This window comes from Peromyscus maniculatus, chromosome 3 (genome assembly GCF_049852395.1).
Source record: "Peromyscus maniculatus bairdii isolate BWxNUB_F1_BW_parent chromosome 3, HU_Pman_BW_mat_3.1, whole genome shotgun sequence".
NCBI classification, from domain to species: Eukaryota; Metazoa; Chordata; class Mammalia; order Rodentia; family Cricetidae; genus Peromyscus; species Peromyscus maniculatus.
This window is the reverse complement of record NC_134854.1, coordinates 50,417,412-50,431,215: the sequence shown is the minus strand read 5'-3', so window position 1 is coordinate 50,431,215 and position 13,804 is coordinate 50,417,412. Positions and strand designations below refer to the sequence as shown.

At 41.5% G+C, this 13,804-nt stretch overlaps 1 protein-coding gene across 6 annotated transcripts in view; it reads left to right on the top strand.

Annotated features, from left to right (window-relative positions):
- The first annotated feature begins 756 nt into the window (after positions 1–756).
- The window catches only part of LOC102904107 (maltase-glucoamylase), a 156,876-nt gene continuing 143,828 nt past the window's right edge, over positions 757–13,804 (top strand). For 5 of the 6 annotated variants that reach the window (XM_076566437.1, XM_076566442.1, XM_076566441.1 and 2 more), the window contains exon 1: positions 5,280–5,398. The gene's annotated coding sequence lies outside the window, so the exon portion shown is untranslated. Of the gene's footprint in view, positions 867–5,279; positions 5,399–13,804 lie in introns of those variants that run through there. The other variant, XM_076566436.1, reaches the window with a different exon arrangement.

The following is a 13,804-nucleotide window of genomic DNA, read 5'->3' as shown; positions in this document are numbered from 1 at the left end:
AAATCCAAATTTCTGGTATGGAGACTCCAACCACCAAGTTTGAATTACCTGTCTAGTGCTGGATGTAACATGAAGTTAGGGTTATGTTGAACTGCCCCAGCAGGAGTGGACTGTTCAGGGATGGTCTCAGCAGGGTGAAGAGGCAACAGAGAAAATGTTGGGAGTTTTCACATCAGATCTGAGTTGGAGGGAGGCAGGCATCTCCAAATACTGATGGTAGATTTTGATAACTGATAGGATTCAAGGGTTTCTGTTCTGGAGACCTGGTAGCAAATGAGCGTTGAATTTGTTGAACGTGAAGACTAACTTTTAATCTGAAAGGCACATTTTTAGATTTTCTGACCTCAGACTCTATGAACCTTGGGTTACTAGATTAAGACCAAGGCCGTGGAAGCTCAGCTCTGGCACCCAGTGACCTTTAACAGTTCATTTTTCTTCTTCCTTCATTTATTGGTAGGGATTAAGAGTACATGCCTTGTCCCATTGGGTTGTTATCTGAGAGATGATGTAGATAAATGCCCGGAAAGCAGCAAGGTGTCATGCAGATGTAGAGTTTTATTATGAACACGTGAGTATTAGGTAATGTATTACTGTAATGCCCCTCTCCCTGACACCGGTGTGCGCATGCTCTTATCTGTGCCCAGGGCTGGGTAATGACACAGGCAGTATAAAATGGTGGAGCAGTAGGCATTTCACAACTGGAGGAAGTGCTGTAATCTTTGCTGAGTGCTGTTTTTAGTCTCATCTTCCTCTAAACATTTCTGGTCAGAGAAGACTGCTTCTCACTCTAACTCCCTTTCTTCCCCCGTCCAGGTGGCCTGTGATGTGGATCAAAGGAAGGAAAAGGACTCAGCTTCAATAAGAAGGTACAGTGTGCAGTGTGTAGGGGAATCACTTCAACAGGTAGAGGGAAGATGGAATGGGTTTGAGCATGTGTGCACATGTGTGGCGGTGGTGAGGTCTGGGTTTGGTTTTCTTCCACTGTCCTGTAGAATCCGTTTAGTGTGTGATATGCTGACTGTCCATGCATCTATTCCAGTTTTCAGTGATGTGGAAGACCCCTTTCTTACAGCTCAATATAGTGGGGCTATTCTGGGGGCTAACAAATGGGAGAAGCAGTTCTGTTCTGAGATACAGGGGATTGTAACCTAGGGCCATGCACATGATATGCAAATATTCTTCCACTGAGCTAGATCTCCAGTCATTGGTTTCTTGAGACAGGCTCTCACTATGTAGCCTGGGCTGGCCACAGACTTGTGATCTCTTTCTGGTTTCTTCCGAGTACTGGGATTACTGGTGTGCACCACAAGAAAATGTAAGAAAAAAACAGTTCTTAATAGAACTTAAGCTTCTGATGCTGCTTAGCGATGCTATTTTATTTTCACAAAAAGATAAGGAAAGGAGAGGCTGAGAAATTGACATTGGAGATCAAATATTTATACCTTAAGTTTGCCAAAAACAAACAAACAAAAACCCAAACATTGTGTTTATAATATAATCCCTAATTTATAGGAAAGACCATTGAGTTTCAAAAAACCCGAGTGACTGCTTGAGATACACAGAGAGTAAGCTGACAACCTGACATTCAGCACAGACTCATATCATTTCCAACCCTGTGCTTTTTCTGACACTGTGTTCAAGCTGGAGACCTCTAAACAGTCATTTGATGATGCAATACCGAACCACTCTTCAGAAAATGATGTGCTTTTATTTAAATGTTGTATTCAACAGCTTCAGACGGCAGGGATGTCTTCTGCTGTGTGTAAGTCACTCTCAGCCCATGGCTGGTAGAAGGGACACAGACAGAGGAGTGTTTTAGCAAAAGACTTATCTAGGAAGGGAGAGCCCAGGAGAGACCTCCAGGAGGAGAAAGCACATGAACTCACTGCTTCTCCGAACTCTAGAGTCAGATTAAGCCCTCATAGGGGTTTGTCTATGATGTGGATTTGGAAGGAACTCAGTTTGCAGTGCCTTGATGGGTGTCTAGGACTCTGCTGTGCACTTACGAGAAGGCATACACAGAAATCTTTGAGGAAAAATCAGATATGAGAAAAACAACAAGAACATTGTTGGAATGCTTGCCATGAGTGTTATTATGCTAAACGCTCACATGCACCCTCTCTTTTCTTCCTCATAGCCTTTAACATGATGCCAATTTACTGGTGCCAATTGGCATATGTTGTGAACCTTTCAGGGTTCCTCATGGAGACATATTTGGACTAATGGGAAGCATGGGGAAGGTCATGTTTTGAATTAAATACTAAAAATGTTAGTTATTTTATAATCTTGGGCAAGTTTTTTTGTTAGTGCCTCAAGTTTCTCATCTTGAGGAATAATAGTATCTACTTCAGAGTATAGTATGAGGAAGAAATGAAGAATGTATTTGAGGCATTTAGTGTAATACAGGCTATAGGAGGCATTCCATCAGTGTTGACTTCTGATGGTGTTTCATTTATAGTACACATAAAAGCTACACATTGAATTGCATTGTGTAGAGAAATGGGTTATTCCTATATTTACTGTGGCTAGAAGTAGAGACTAGCAGAGGGACTGACTCTTAGCTTATACACAGGAATTTGAAGGCTACTCAAGGGTGGTGGAAGAACTATACCATCCTGTTATTTATTCCTTACATTTAAAGATCTTCATAGATCTGTTTCTGTGACATCCCTAAGTCAAACAAGGGAAGGCTATGTCACTGAGCAGTAAACTACTTAAGGCATCCTAGTGCTTGTACCTTGGTTGTGCCTGAGTTGTCTTTTTTAATTCAAGGACTTGGAGCTAAATTTTTTAAATCTTGCTATTACTATAATCAGGCCAGGCCACACATGCTAATGTTTAGTGTAGGGCCTTGTGTGAGACAGATGTTCTGTCTTTTTCTTGCTATACTCAGAATTCTGAGTTATGCTTGGGTGAGAGGTTGATGCAGTTGAAGAATCCCGAGTCTTGGCAAAGCATTAGTCTCATAATTATAACTGACAATTTGAATATATATGTAGCACCGTCTTCTACCTGCATTGGTTTATTTTATATGTTATTGGCTGGATACCATTTTTATCTTTATTTTAGTTAAGGAAATGGTTTTAATCACCCAAGCTCTTGCTTTAGCAAGATTTAAACTCAATTCTATATCTTTTTTAGTCAGCAACAACAGAAACCTCACAACATTCCTGGGTCTTAGCTTCCTCAGCTCTAATATGCAGGGCTTATATTTGTATAATGTTACTGGGATCTTCTTCTGGCCTCTGTTCCACTCCCTAGTAATTGTGTTCTATGTGGAATGAACTCAGACGAGACATTTAGAGCACAGAGTATATTGCATTGTAAAGTAAGGTACTCTGGAAGGACAAGAATGATAATGGCCAAAGTGACCATCATCAAGGAAAACATTCACAGTGTGAGTGTAGATGATGATCAGAGAGACCACTGCGTAGGGCATACACTCTAGGGATTAGAGTGACCAGTGGTCAGAGATCATCATGTGGATCCTTGTGTTTATGAAGCTTATACGTTAATTTCTAAAGTCATTAGAATAGAAGGCTCTTTAGCTGTTAATCTTTCAGTTCTATGATGCCTAGACATCTGGTGTTCCCAAAGGCTGATTCCTTACAAGCTTTTCATGATGACTTAGGGATAAGGAGCTTATCACAAAGACAGAATGACTCCACTTTGATTGTCCCAGGCTACAGCTTTTATGATATGACCAGGATGAGAGGTGGTGATTTTTGTTTGTTCAAGTTGTATTCATAGCTCATAATCACGCTTTTCATCTCAATTATTTCCTGATTCTTTAGTGGAGCATAGAGGTAAGAGATCAGAAAAAAGAGTAACTAAGCAGGGCCTTTAAAATTAAACTCAGTAAAAGAACAGATTTAATTTTTTAAAATTTCAATATACCGTAGACTGAGACCTTTGTAAAATTAAAAATAAATCATTATATGCCATAGACTGAGACCTTTGTAAAATTAAAAATAAATCATTAGAGAAATAAAAAAAAAACAGGGTTGAAAATATAACTTCCACTTAAAAGTTATTCAGGTCAATAGATATCAAATTACTCAGAAATATTGTCATAAAAGCCTCCCTGCATGTCTTTGATTTTTGTTCTTATTTATTCCAAGACTGGTAACCCAGGTTTATGAATTACATGTGAGGCAGTAACTGGGGAGGACTCTGCCCTAGCTAGAGAAACACACTCAATGATAAAGGAGAGTTCTGCACCTGGAGTTCCTAGATAGAAACCAGAGAACTCAGTGGTCTTGGGAGGGAGAAGAATTTCCATACTCTTTATTAATCTCTAACTGAGATTTAGCATTTCTTTTCAGCACAGATTTTGGCTGTAAATTACAGTAGTGACTTTAGTCCAAGAGGTTATATTACTTTATATGGTTAAGATAATATTGACAGAATCCTAATACTTATCAGTACTTTGAAATTTCAATAATTATTATGCTTATTAGTCAAAATATCATTAATTAAAATTGTTATCATAATTAGAAATAACCTAGTAACCATTTCATTATAAGTAGTTTCCTTTGTATACTTTTTGTATATCTTACACATACATTTAAAAACAGCTTTAAGCATATCCAGATATGAGGTTGCCAAATGGTCTCTATAACACAAGTAATCTTAAGAATATTTTCAGGGTATTAAGATCAAAGTACTTAGATAAAATTTTCAAGACATTTTTTTTTCCTTCACAAATCAGCAAATTGTGCTATTGCCAGTGAGTTCCTGGTAGATTGCCTGAGGATCTCTGACAGAGACTGGAGTTGTTCTATGATTCCAGATCAGTTATTTTTTTCTCCTTTATTATCTATAAATAGAGTTAACTCTGGGTTTTCTTACACACACACATTAAGGTCTAAATAAGGGCTAAATAAACTCACAGTAGAGGGAAAAGAATGGGTCATGGCTGGTGACTTCTTGCCCTAAGGTCTTAGAGGTGTTCTCTTTAGAGTAGTGGTTCTCAACCTTCCTAGTACTATGACCCTTTAATACAGTCCCTCATGTTATGGTGACACCAAGCATAAAATTATTTTTGTTTTGCTGCTTCATAACAGTAATATTGCTACTGTTATGAATCATAAATATCTGAAATACAGGATGGTCTCAGGTGACCCCTGTGGAAGGGTCCTTTGACCCTCCACAGGGGGTGCGACCCACATACTGAGAACTGCTGCCTTAGAGGAAGACTGATTATTGATTAACTAATGGGCCTGATCTTGGAATCGAAAGCTGGACTGTGATTTGCATTCAAAGGCCATTAACATTTTCATGATTGGCCGGGAAGTCATCACCAGCTCTTGGATTGCTCTCTGTGGATTGCTCTCCTCAGCCTTTGTTGGTGGGCCATTCTTCAGAGCCACTGGGAGCAGCAGCAGCAGGCAATGAGGTTTGTCTATGAAGTGCATATTCCTTTGTGGCTTTCAGACTTGTGTGCAAGTGTGTGTGTACGGCTTGGCAGGAACTTGTGCGGACCTCCTTTGGTCAAAGTACCTTTGACACTTTGTATGGACAAAAACAACAACCACCCAAATTATGCAAGCACACACTTAAAATTTGACTCATTTATCTTTTCCCTGGATAGGTCTGTGTAGCATGTGTGTTTATGTGTGCATTCCTCTGGGTCTATGCACCATCTTTAAGCCTGATTATAGATAAATCTGTGTATTTGTGTATGGTAGTGTTAAACTGTAAAGAATAATAGTAGCTGGGGTGAGACAGCAGACATTCTTTCAGATTCTGGGAAGATTTGAAAATGAGGAAAAGGAGTACTACTTGGGAGAAAGATCGCAGCTTTGTGGGACAATCTTTCTGAAAGGGCGTGAAGCTGTGCTGAGGAGTGGTGATTACAGTGTGTGTAATATTTAGGACAAGGGAGGCTCTATCACTGTCCTATGGGTTTGGTGCCTTTATTGATCAAATACAGAGTTGTTTTAGGGAAGAAGCTGAGGCGATGTGACTACCACGTGTAATGATATTGAGATGAATATGTGAGGGAGAGGTTAGGAGAGATTTCTTGTGTCCTTTGAATCACAAAGAAATCATGCATATTTGGACTGGCAATTATATGTGACACAGAGTGGAAGAGAGCAATGGATTGTTATTGGCTTCTTCCTGGTTACAGTTAATAGTTACTAAGTTGCTAGAGCCTGTCTAGACATTTGTGGGCATCTTTTTCTGATTGGTCACAGAACTAGGAAGGAGCCACCATTAGGGACAGGAAGAGATTCACTTCATGGGTCTCACTGGAAAAGGCTGCCAGTGTGTTCCCTGTACCAGTCTGAACAGCTGCTCTCATGTGCTCCTGGGGAACTCCTGGTCTCTAAACTGTCTGTTGGTGAGGTGTCATAGAATATGACCGAGATCACTCATGGGAAAGTAAACAGGTCTGGTGCTACAGGGGGTGGTTCTTGATTTACTATCCTGGGAAAGGCACCTGAAGGAAGTGGAAGAACATTCCCACCAGTGTCCTGAATTCAACAAAGGCCATTACCATTTCACTCACACTGATGCTTTTCTTTTAAACAGTTTTTCCCTCACAAATGGAGTTTTAATAAACGAATAAGGTACATAACAAAGTGTTCCATAAGCACAGGACACTAAGGAGTAGATGGACCCAGAAGAAGAAATTTCCAAGGAAAATTGGTTCAGCCTGTTATGGTGGGGGTGGTAAGGAAGATAAAGTCTTGTATACCCTGGTCTGAAGTACCAGAAGGATACAGTCTCTTCAAAGAATCCCGGGGAAACTGAGGTCTAGTATTAAGTGCGCGCCCCCTCCCCCAATAAGGTCACACATCTGGAGAGGATTAGATTTCTTTACTTTCTATGTTTCCCTTTCTATTCTCAAATTAGCCAGGAGATCATGGGGCAAGCTGCTAAGTATTGCTGACTACATCTGAGAAATAGCCATGCTTGTGGGAGCCACCTTCCTGACTCATTCTGGTTCTCTATAAAGCATTTTACTGGCTTTCTTTCCTGTTATCAAATGAGTTTTAAAAGAGCAGCTTGGATCAGACACTGGCTTTCCTGCAGAGAAGAGGAGAGTTGTGCAGCTTTTCCAAGTTGACTGACAAGCCCACTTTAACAATTTGATCCCCATGTCATGTACCCACTTACCTTGCCCAAACAGCTATGAAATGATCCTTGATGGCTATTTATCCAGAATGGAAAACTTCTATTGGACCTAGCTGATTTATGTGCAGTACTAGTTTTTACTTTTTCTGTTAGATTTTCCTAGACAAACCTTTTATAACACCAAAGCCCTTCCCCATGTGTGCTGCTGTTCTTTCTCCCACCTTGCTTCCCCACAGACCTTATGTAGTGGAACCCACTGCACTGTTTATTTGGCTTGCTGTCTCCCTTTTCCATTCACAAGGATGCAAGTCCCACAAGGGCAGGGGTTTTTATGTTTTGGTCACTGAGCATAACTGGCTCCTGGAAGAATACCTGCACACAGTGGGAGCTTAGCCTGCACACAGTGGGAGCTTAGCCTGGACACAGTGGGAGCTTAGCCTGCACACAGTGGGAGCTTAGCTTAGCTTGCACACAGTGGGAGCTTAGCTTAGCCTGCACACAGTGGGAGCTTAGCCTGCACACAGTGGGAGCTTAATACACATGGCAAATGAACTGGTAAACTGCATGCACACATCTCTTCCACTTAAACCCCTAGCTTTGACAGCCTTATGACAAATAAATTGGAGCACTGAGGCACACTGGTAGCTCTTTCTCTTCAGTCGCAGAGAATGCGCTGTGGGCCCTAAACTCAAAGTGAATTGGTATTTACAGGTGCTTAGACAAATCCCCCAGCTGCCACAGAGACAGAAATTTTGTTTCCTTTTGTAAGCCTTTTGGTTGTGTTTAGATAGAAGCTTCTTGCATGGATCTCTTCATTTAGAAACTTATTTCTCAAGGATATGCCTGTTTTTCTGCCATTGTTCAACGTAGTAAGTATTGGTATAAGATTAGCCTTGAAGGCACTGGCTTGGGCTTCAGGTTGTCCCTTGACATCTGGCTCTGTTACAGGTCTGGACTTTGAACTACCCCATTTCTATAAATCGCAGTTAATTCAGCTGTGAAATGAAGAAAATGATTCCCACTGGACAATGGTTATGATAACTAAAGAAAGTCATGCTTGTAAGACGTGCTTAGCTGGCTATGGTGATCTGTAGTTCAGCTCTGGCTGAAGAGCCAGAGGACACATGGTAAAACCACAATCTCCCACAAAGCATAAGCTGTAATAATACCCTGTGTGCTGTGCGCACAGCAGCATAGAGCACAGAGTGGACCTGGAAACTTGGCTGTGCAGTCCAAAGGGCGGGTGTTCTGGTCCCAGCTCCCCCTCTTATCTGCTGTGGGGCCAGGTAATGAGATCTGTCAAAGCTGAATGTCTTCATCTTGGCGATGCTAGCTGCAGTTCTCAGGGGCTGTTATGAAGGCTGACTATGAGAGGTAGGGAAAGTCCTTGGCACATTTACTTGATCATTGGCAACTACAATTGCCATTAGCATTAAAATAGAAGTACATGCTTGCTTGACAAAAAGGAATATTCAATGAATGAGGATTAATAATTCAATGACTGCTAAGCAGCAGTTGTTAAAATCATTTTTTTTCTTTTAAAAGCACTTGACTCTAGTTTTTAAATTAGTCTCTTTCCATTTTTCTTGATCTTTACACCCATCACTCCTGTTTCCAGAGAGGAATAAACGTTTCTCTCTTCACAGAAGCCCTGCCCTGAGTAGAACATTCCCAGTTTTCCTCCTAGGAAGAGGCACAATGACCATTTTATTAGTTAAAATTCCGGGACCGTCAATGGGCTGAGGTCTGGGCACAGGGATGGTATTGCAACTAAATGTGTCTCCTCTGCACCAAGGTCTATCATGAGTCCCAGCAGAAGCCCTACAGTTGGAGGCAGTAGGAAGCCTCCACTGGGCATGTAGTACTTCAAGAATGCCAAGGGCACCCGGAGTCACATGTGTGGCACACTCTAATATGCAAGTCAATACTGTATCAAACCCTCCCGATTAACTGCTAGGAGTTTCCCAGTGCTCAGGAGAAGCACAATCTCCCAGTTCTCCTCCTTCTCTTCCTTCTTCACCTTAAAAAAAGTTTTTAAAATTGTGGTTTTGATGATGGAATACCGGCCTCATATGTGGCAGGCAGACTTTCAAGTTGTCTCCTCAGCCTAATTAAAGAGGTTGTCACCTCAAATCACTGATGGCATCTGTTTTCTTATTTTACAGCATGGCTACATTCATCTAGTAATTCTCCGATATCTGGTTCCCTTTAACTACCCTAACACACACACGGGGGGGGGGGGGGAGGAGAGGGATATTAAAATACAAAAATCAGTATTATCATTGGACAGCTAATTTGAGGAAGCCAGCGTGCAGAAGAAAAGGTCAGCACCACCAGATTTTACAAATGATCACATGAATTTCATTGTCCATTCAACTTGAACTACTATTACCACAATCTAAAGGTCTTTTCTTGCTTAGCTTCAAAAGAAACAAAACCAAAAACCTGAAATCCACAAAAATCAAAGCCTGGAGACAGAGAGATTGGTAGAAGGAATGGACTTCCTTGAGGCCAAGCTTGAAGACAGAGCTGACTTCTCTGTCTCAAGCCTCCATCCTGCACGGGTGGGTAGGGGTTCGGATACCATAGGAAAACCCCAGAGCTGGGCCTGTCCTTCTCCACAGGGGGCCGGTTCTCATCTTGTTCTCTGAGAATGCAAGCTGGTTAAAACCTAGGGCCCCTGTGTATACATTTTCTTTGTAACAAAGATATTATTTTCCGTGAGTCAATTTTCATAGGCTGAGGAGAAGGGGATGGATATCACAGAATTGAGATTACCAGGCTGTGGAGACTCAGAAGCGGCAACAGAACTTACAGGGCTGGCATTAAAGGACTGGGGGAGAGTTTAGAGAAGACAGCAGGAGCAGGTTCCTCCTGCGTTGTTTGTCTTACCCCTCAAAGTCGGTTAAAGTGAAGTCGGATACTTTTGCAGTATCGTCCCTGGGAAGCAAACTCTTTAACGCCGCTCCCATTACGATAGTTACATCGCCACTCAGAGGACATATAAGGTCTGCCCTCAGGTCTGCCGTTAGGACTCTGAGCAATCAGTAATTGTACTGTAATCCTTCCCTCTCAGGTCTTCGGGTGGGATTCACACGTGGTGGTCTGGAGGCCTCTTTGGGGATTTGGGGAAGACGTGGGTGGAGATCTGCCGGGACTGGGAAACTTTCTGTTCCCCTCTGGTTTTCTCGTATCCATCCCTTCACATGAATGTTCATTGTGCACTAGCATCTTTTCCTCAGTCTCTGGATAATTCCTATTCTGCTCCAGCTGAACCCGTCTTCATGGCTTTTCTTTCCTTAGGCCGTCTTCAGTTATTCCCGCTTCTGCGTCTTTTTTTTTTTCCCCCAGTGGTTAGAATACACCCTCCCTTTCATTCTCACTCTTCCCTCTTTCCCTCTTTTCTTCCTCTTCTCCTCTCCTTTAGGCTCTGCCTTTATTTTCAGAGTCTTAAGACAGATGTTCAGGACACTTGGGACAAACTTCTCTACTGTTCCAGTTCTTAATTTTGTATTGTTTCCTCGATCACAGCACAGAAGAGATGCCATGGACGCTGTTTAGCTTTGCTTACTCTATCTGTAGCCTGACTTCCAGCCTGCTTTTATTCTAAAAACTGAACTGGCTTTATAATATTTACAAAGCCTCGGAAAGTCTGTTATTCTTTCCTCAGTTCACGATTTTCAGGTGAAGTCCCACAACTGCCCCCCCCCCCCCGTGTCCTCCCCCCCTCCCCCCTTCCCAACCCGAGTCCTCAGAGAGTCTGATAGAACTTCACTTGAAGATTTTATCGGTCGAAAGTTTCAGAATCCCCCCTCCCCTTTTTTCCTTTTATTTCATTTTACAATACTATTCAGTTCTACATATCAGCCATGGATTCCCTTGTTCTCCTCCCTCCCCTTCCCCCCAGCCCACCCCTTATTCCCACCTCCTCCAGGGCAAAGCCTCGCCCGCCCGAGGACTGAGATCAACCTGGTAGACTCAGTCCAGCCACAGAATTCCCCTTCTAACGCATTTAATTTCCAATCTTCCTAGCCTTGTTCCTTTGGTTCAGATGCGTCTTCTTTGTCAGGCTATTCTGATCAAGGGATGTACCGTCATCTGTGTGGCAACAGTGCTCCCTGGCTGGTCCTTGTCTTCTCTTTTTGAAGATGCCTCTTCCTGCCACAGCAACCCAAGAGACCTTTGTGAACACTGGACCATTGCTTTTGGTCTCTTCCTGAATGGCTTCAGCCACCAGTGATTTCCAAGTGACATCACCTTTTCTCACAGAAGCCAAGTGTGTGTTCTTGGCTCATCAAATTAATATTCTGATTTGTACGGACAAACATTGGAGAGGATTTTCTTTTTTGTATCCCCTTATAAAATACCCCCCTTTTCTGCTGAACCTCTGAGACAGCAACATTCTCTTTGTTCTCATCTTCTTAGCATCTTCTGCTATCCTCACAGGGTCTTCTCCCATTCCCAAGGGACAGCCCAGCTCAGCATCTTGGCCACTCCCACTTCTTTATTGTCCCGTGGTATTCATTTCCTCTCCTCCACCTTAGTTTTATGGTGTCTTGCCTAATCTTGGTTTTTCTTGGATTGCATTACTAATTGAGTAAGTGCGTGTCTCCTTCAAGGTCCCACTAAAGCAGAAAATAAAACGAAAGCCAATCAGGTAATACTGGAAAGGTAATTCTCCCCTTTTCTTTTAGGGCTTAAGGAAGTATTTCTGTTGTAATATCTGGAAAATACATATTATGATTCTTTCTTTAGAGCAGTTAATACATTTGAACACATGAAACAAAAAAGGTGTTTGCCAAGAATCAGGAAGACTCAAAAAATGCCAATGGTATCTTATTTAAAGGTCACATTTATCTGTCTGCATTGGTTATGTATTGTTATGTAACAAATTACTCCAAATTTTCTGCTTAAAAGATAAAAAAATCTTGTCTCCTAGCTTCTCTAGGTGAGAAGTATGGTTGAGGGTCACTCATGAGGTTCAGGATGAATTATGAATCTTGTCAGTAGTCAAGTGAAGTATGTTGCTTGGGATGGAGGGGCCACTTTTAATGTGATTCAAGGCAGAGGCCTCTGTTCTGTGTAGACTGTCTGAAATCTCTGTAGGTCTCTTTCAGTATTTTATATGGCAGCCGGTTTCTTTAGGCTATGATCTGAGCGACAGAGCAGGAAGAAGTTACAATTCCATTTGTAACCTGGTCTTGCAAGTCAGGCTTCCATCATATTCTGTTAGAGTAAGTGCAGCCCAGCTTCAAAGGGTCAGAAAAGAAGAATGCCATGCTTTTATATAACACTGAATGTGCATTTGTTTCGTGTACTCAGTGCCCTCCTTCTACACAGATATGTTGTTCTCATGATCAAAACCCATCTGTGTATACATTGATTCTCAGATACACAATTGCTTTGATGGGATGAATTGCCACAAATTGAACTCCTGGATTAATGGTCTAACTTTAAATTTTTGCCAAGATACCATGGAACCCATGTGTGTACAGTTTGACCAGATGTGGAGGTGTTCTTTTATAGTGTCTGACATAGTGTTTAAAATAATAGAATAAAGAACAATCCTCCACATCACAGCTGTGAACAGTCACCAAAGAGAAAGAGCCCTGGTCACTTGGAATGCCATTCTAATACCCCTTCTCCTACAGTGAACATATGATCACCATTTGCCTTATTAGTTAATTTAATTATAGTAAACTTGAAATCTTATTAACCTTTGTGGAATTTTACAAGAAAGACAACTATTAAGCAAATCCTTATAAAGCTTTTGCTAATGTGAGATATTGTAGATAGTAGCTGGGAACAGTAGAGATAGGGCACTTCATTGTAGAAAACCACAAGGTGGTCCTTGTCGGCTCTGCTTCCTTTTGTAGAGTAAGAGTCAATTACACTCACTATGCTCTCTCACCAGTATATGAGAAGTAAATCCTCTTGTCATCTAATCTCTGAGCAAAGAACTGTGAGTAATTCTGACGGAGAAAAGGGTATATGAGTACACACTGATAGGTATAGTAGAGAATGACGACATAGGAACGAAATATCAAAGTCGGAGGGAGAAAGGTAGAATATATTCTCTTGGAGTAAATAGCGCATAGTTTATAAGGCGTCCAGAAAAGTAGTGGGAGGGGTGAGGAGGAGGAAGGTGGCTTTGAGTGAGCAAGACCGATGCTCATGGGTCCTGTTTACTGTGTGTGTGGGTCTCAGATCATGAGGCCATAAAACAGAAGATAAGAAGGTCACATCAGAGCATGCTGATAAGAACAGGACTTCATAATGTGCAACAGTGCTTCCTTCACCCAGTTCCCTCATGCCAATCAATTCCTCAAAGATGCCGTCTCTTATTACCACCACATTGGATGTTAGGTCCCATCATAGGATTTCAGGAGGATATATATATATATATTCAAATCATATATATATGAATATATAATCATATATATTCAAATCATAGCAAGAAGTAAATGTGTAATTTCTGTATTTTTAAAATAAAATTTTCTGGGGCTGGAAATATGACTCAGCAGTTAAGAGCAATTGTTGTTCTTTCAGAGAACCTGGGTTAGAATCCCAGCACCCATTTGGTGGCTTACAACCAATTATCTGTAACTCCAGTTCTAGGGCGTCTGCAACTCTTTTCTGACTTTTCCAGGTACCAGGCACACACATGGTGCACATACATGCATGCAAGCAAAACATAGAAAATAAAATAAATAAAAAATAA